This window comes from Uloborus diversus, chromosome 6, assembly GCF_026930045.1.
Source record: "Uloborus diversus isolate 005 chromosome 6, Udiv.v.3.1, whole genome shotgun sequence".
NCBI classification, from domain to species: Eukaryota; Metazoa; Arthropoda; class Arachnida; order Araneae; family Uloboridae; genus Uloborus; species Uloborus diversus.
The window spans coordinates 139613301-139619390 of NC_072736.1; positions in this window are offsets into that span (position 1 = coordinate 139613301).

The window sequence follows — 6090 nt, forward strand, 5'->3', positions numbered from 1 at the left end:
CTCTCTGTTAGCTTTATATTTAAAATCAATGGGAACAGTCCAGAATTCACTCCCAATCACTTGTAGATCTTTAAAAAAAAGAAGTTACATTTTCTTAATTTTAAGCAGTTGGGTGAAACAACAGTCCCATAAGAACAAAAAAAAAAAAAAAAAAACTGTGTCATTGCTTTTTTTGAAAACAAATAAAGATGAAAAGAGAAAGAATTACAACATTTGGTGCATTTTTTTAATGTGAACAAGCATTGCCTGTTCTCATTGAAATTTACATCGTTCAGAAGAAAAAACGGTTTTTCTATTTTTATACATTATCGCCATCTTTTTCTGTGCATTATTGTCGACATGCCCTAACTTCTGTATCGAGTATCACAGAAGTTCACTGCAAACTTGTTGAGGAAGCTTTTCATTTTTTTGACTTTGTCGTCGCTCCGGAAACGTTGGCCATCAAAGTCTTCCTTAAACTTAGGAAACAAGTAGTAATCACTAGACTTGAGCTCCAGACTGCAGTCAAGAACGGAGTGGTTTGTTGACTGTCATGTGCCACTCTGGCGGTGGAATTCTGTGACACTCGATACAGAAGTTAGGGCACCGTCGACAATAATGCACAGAAAAAGATGGAAATTATGTATGATAATAGAGAAACTTTTTTTCTTTCCAACGATGTAAATCTCAATGAGAATAGACATAGACAGTGGTGTATATTTGTAAAATTGATGGCAACCTTACTTTTGGATTGACCCTCGTATATTCCACTATGAATGTATGTACAGAAATCGAAATAAACTTTTAAATTAACAAAAGTAAAGACCATCTTGGTTTAAGAATTGTAATGTTCTGCTCATGCAGAGAGCAGAAAGAAAGAGTGTTCATTGTCCTGGAAGAAAACTGATTAAACTGTAGAAGTCAGTTAAGTTCTAAGATGATGTTACTGTGTTTTATAGTTCGATTCACACGCGTTGCCCTCTGCTGGCAGCACATCTGCATATTGGCATAAGACAATAATTATTTGTGGACAGTTTTTATTACTTTTTGAAATGTGCTGCATACTAAACATGTAATGAGGTTTGTTCCGAAAGAAGCTGTAAAATGAATGAATATTGCAGTTACTAGTACAGCCAGAATTTAGCTTCAGGGAGGGGCAGGGAACACTTCACAAAAATATTTACTTAAAATACCATACTAGGATTTTTAAATATGGAAACCAAGGGTTCTGGTGGAATTTTGAACCTCTCCCCTGCTACGCTCCTCATTGTGGTCTTTAAGCAAACGTTCACTATTTGATACACTAGTGTATTTTTCTGACATTATAAAACCTCTAACATATAACACCAGGCCTATCAAAGTTTCAAGGTTTGCCAGGGTTGGGGGGGGGGGGGGGAGAGGGGGAAGACCAATGATATTTGTATTTTACAGAGAAAAGTCATCAAAATGCATTAATATATATATATATATATGTATGTATATATTTAATTGAAGTTGGGGAGGGCTTCGATTGAATCTTTTTTATCTCCCAAATGACGGCCTTCATAACACTTCCCTTTAAGAAATCCTGGGCATGTACCAGAGTCTGTTCAAAGAGAAATAAGATTCAAGGTTTCTTCGGATCACACTAGTGTGGTTGTTCTGGGCTCATAGGATAGGGCTTCATATCTGTTTTACACAGTTCAGATTGGAGTAGTAAGCGTCATTGTGTCATCGTTATGCCAGAAAAAAAAAACAGCATCTGATTTTGAGAAAGTTTTTGGTTCTTTTTCGTACGAAATACGCTGGCTATCCAAAACAAGCTTTTGAGAGATTGTATGAACTTGCAGATGAACTGAAGGTTTTTCAACTGGAGTAAGAGATATCAATATCTTTAGCAGTTTTTTTACACAAAAAACGTCAGTTAATATAATCAGCCTACCTATCTTGCCACTATTTTTGGTAAACTGAACTAAGTTGCTAATTTTATTCAAGGAAGAAGTTGCCTCATTTGTTGTTGGAGACAAAATAACGCAGCAAAAAGAAAGATGAGTGTTTTCTTCTCTGTCTAAGAGGAATCACCATACAATATTTTCCTCTCTGCAAAGGGAAGTTCTTTAAGAAAACCATCTCTATGAAGAAAACACAGTGCAACTATTTCGTGGTATTTAAAAAAGCATTACCCATCTCGTCATCAGAGAAACCTTACAAAATCTTTTGCGGAACGCTTCCCGCTCTCTCAAAAGGACTTTGAATCGACAGTACAAAACCCATTTACCAAATGACTCTGTCCTTTCCAGAATGTGAAAAATAAATCTATTTTAAAAATCTGGTTTAATTCTGTTTCACTCGATGAATTTTTTTTGATATTGAAAAGGAATACTATTCATTGGCTAAAAAAGTCAAAACTTTATACCTTAAAACAGCTTTGGTACGTAACAACTTATTAATGCAATATAAGCTTTCCAACTAATGTGTACAAGAAAAAGAAATTCAGTTCTGAATTGGATTCTGCTCCTGTTATGCATACTCAACTTTTTGTCATAAAACCATAGTTTACAGCCGTTATCAATAATGCAATGAATCAATTACATTCTTCATACTAATATAATTTCTTGCAAAGAGTTATAAAGGTAGACTGTTATAACAATTTAATGTAAAAAATTTTTTTTTTTGTATGAGCTATTAAACTGACTACTAAATGAGCTACTTTTGTTTTCAAGCTAAAATTGATATTTTTTTGACACAGCTTCAGTTTTTTAAAAAGTTCCTTTTGTAAAAAGTTAACTAGTATGCTGTGAGCACAGACCGAGGTAGCCCTAATGGTAAGGCACCAGGTTTGTGGCAAAAGGATCACGGGTACGATACCAACATCGGTTGAAGATCCATCACGTGAGCTAATTTGACGAATCTTCCAAGTTTCCATTTGAAATCAATTCTAGGGTTTTTTTGGATCTGGTGTTGCCTGTCCCCTACCTGAATCATAAAACAGGATAACCACCTCTGTGACAGGCATGGAGGACCCTGGAGTACATGGAATGATCCAAAAGTAATGAGCCTCACGTTATACTGATGCATGCAGCAACATTGGTTTGGGTTGTTGGCTTTACAGCGCAACACAAGTCAGTTGCCTCCCAGCTTTCGGAGTGGTACCATCAGCTTCAACAGTAACCCCTGTACGTGGTGCGTGACACAGCGATATGCAAAGTTTGTCAGAGCAAGGCAAAGAGATCAGATTTTGCTTCCAGCTTCCTTCCCAAACATTCGCAATTTTTCAACAGGTGTTTGGGACTGAGTGTCTTTCTTATTTGCAAGTAGGAAAGTTGCACGAGGCCGGGAAGTGGTGACTGGCGAGCTCTAGTCTGAACGCCCATCCTCGGCCTGTACTGGCTTAAATGTTCAACGAGTGAGTTTTTGAACACGGACTGGTGTTTGAGTCTCTACCAAGTAGCAAAGGCCCTGGACTTATCAGAAACAACAGTGCAACACATTGTTTCAGAGAAGTTGCATATGCGAAAAGTCTGCACGAAAGTTCTGATTAAAGAAGGTCTGAGTCAACGCTCGCCTGGTGCACTAGCCTTTCTACAGTCTGGGCTTGTGGCCTCCTGATTTCTTCTTGTTTCCACTTTCAAAATCAGCGCTGGAAAGGAAACGTTTCGACTGCATCAAGGACATCCAAGCACATGTCAAGACAGCCCTTGCAGATATCTCAAAACAGGACTTCAGGGATGCCTTTGTGTTGTGGAAAAGCCACGCCTACAGAAGTACATTGTTGCAGGAGGTGCCTTTTTTTAAGACTATTAGGCAGTTGTACCGATCAGCTCAATAAACTTATCTTTTTAAACGAAGGCTCATTACTTTTGGATTGCACCATATATGTAGTGGACATCATGAAACTTTCTTCTGTAAATTTTTATTGAAGCAATTGATATTTACGTACTATTGCATTTATAATAATTTGGAGTTATGGCAACATTTGAACTTTACCAGTTATATTAACCAAGTTGGTGCAATTTTTGTCTTGAATTATTTTCAAATTTATGTGTTATTGCTACCAAGTTGTATAGGTTATGTGTCTCAGTCACAGTTCTAGTTCTGATTATGCAAAGGTGCTGTGTCATAAAAGAGAATATCAGTCAAACAGAGTGACAAAAGCACTCCATAACCCTCCCTTCCTTGAGAAATCGGTACCAAAGACTAATCCGCAAATGCTTTAGCTAAGGTTTCCTGGTAACTCAGTTTGTTTGAATTCGCACATTATTTTTCAAGACAAAAGCAATCATTTTGTTGTGACACCCCTCGAAAATGTTTGTTGGCTAAACTTTATCAGCAGTTCTACCATTGAAGTGCTAGTGCATACGAGCATCAATTTTTATGCGAATCCTTGTATTGCTGTTTGAAATACGGCAATCACGCTAATATCAGATGTCGTTAGGATGGACTACCTTCTGAAGAGATTGGTGCCAAAACTAATCATTACCAGTTCACACGGAGTACACATGATGTATACCTTCGTTCAACTCTATATATTACGTCTTGAATTAAAACGCTCACAATTAATGGGTCAAATACATTCAAACACAAGCAGATGGACAGCTAGTTTCCCAAAATTCTTAAAATAGGTACATTGTTCAGCACACCTTAAAATGAGTTAATGTGTCAAAATACAAAAATTTTTACATGATTAGTAGTTTCTTCTATGTAAAAGAAAGCATTCGAATGAATTTTTTTATCATTATCATTTGGCTCCCAGATCGTTATTATTTTGTCAAAAGTCATAAACAATGACGGGGTTCCTTGAAGTTAAAGCAAAGTACTAAGGATTCCATGACCTAAAACGTTTGGGAACCGTGTACTGCTGCCTTGGACTAAAGGCGTACTAAAATGACTGTTTGGAGCTGATGAAACCAGATGAGTAACTATAAAAGCCTGGTTCTTTGAAAAAAATATAGGAATTTATGGATTGAAAGTTCAAATGAGAACATTGAATAGTTAATGAAAATGGGATGTCTAGTGATTATACAGGTCAGAAGTCAAGCGGTGACGAATGGCCTTTGGGTAGGGTTTAAGCTAGAAAGACTACAGTAAAACTAGGAAAGATGACAATGAAAAGGATCTTTGTGTTAGGTTGGAAGCAAAGTATAATCTCTACATATTAAAAAGAAAATAACGCCTAAGAAAATTTGTCTGTGACGTGCCTGCTTCTAGGAGACACCTTAGCAACTACAGCCTTGAAATTTGGTACAAAATTACTTCAAGCTCCAGAGATTAGCACATTGTTCGTACGCTCCTTCAAATCTTCTCCAATACTCCTCCATTCAGGAAATTTTTTTAAAGGGCACTTCAAACTCTTTCATTTTGGTTTTAACTCCTTCAAAATTCCTTCTTTTTTAGTTCAAGACTGCATAATCTTCCTCTATGATATATTAGTATTTATATTACGGTGAGGATATGGAAACTGTTCACATGTGCCCCTACATGTTGTGTTCACAAGTGCTCCGACCCCGTCACCTACTTTAGAACTAATTATTAAAAATAACCTATTTAAATTTAATTAAAAAATTTAAACATTGTCATAAATTTGCTTGAATGTTCGTATAATGGTTTGCAATAATTAAGCTTAGCTTATTAGTTTGTTTAAAATATGTTTTCACTTGAAGAAAACAGCAATAAAATTACAACACTAGTTAAAACAAAGAAGTTGTCACCACAGAAACATAAACTGGCTCACTGCTCCAAAAGTTTGGCCAAGAAGTAGGACGGGTACTGCCATTACTTGAGAATTTTCAAGATTTTTTGATTGACGTTATCCTAGTAAAACATACCATGTTCACATGTGCCCCCTTTTCCCCTACTCAAAATACTACGCCTCCGAAGCCCCTTCCTCAGCCAAAACCATAACAGAGCGTCTGAAATCTCGTTTCCAGTATAGATAGAAAAGTTTTACCAACTGCTGACACTTAAAGATAAAAAATAAAGAAACTTGTCGTTTACAAGAAAAAGAAAGGGAGTTGCGATAAATTTCACTTCATTCGAGTCCTTTATAAAGTATTTTTTGCAGAAAAAAATTATCTCTTAGAAGATAGCAATTCAAATAATCAGAAACTTCGATTATCCCTTGGAAACGGGTGT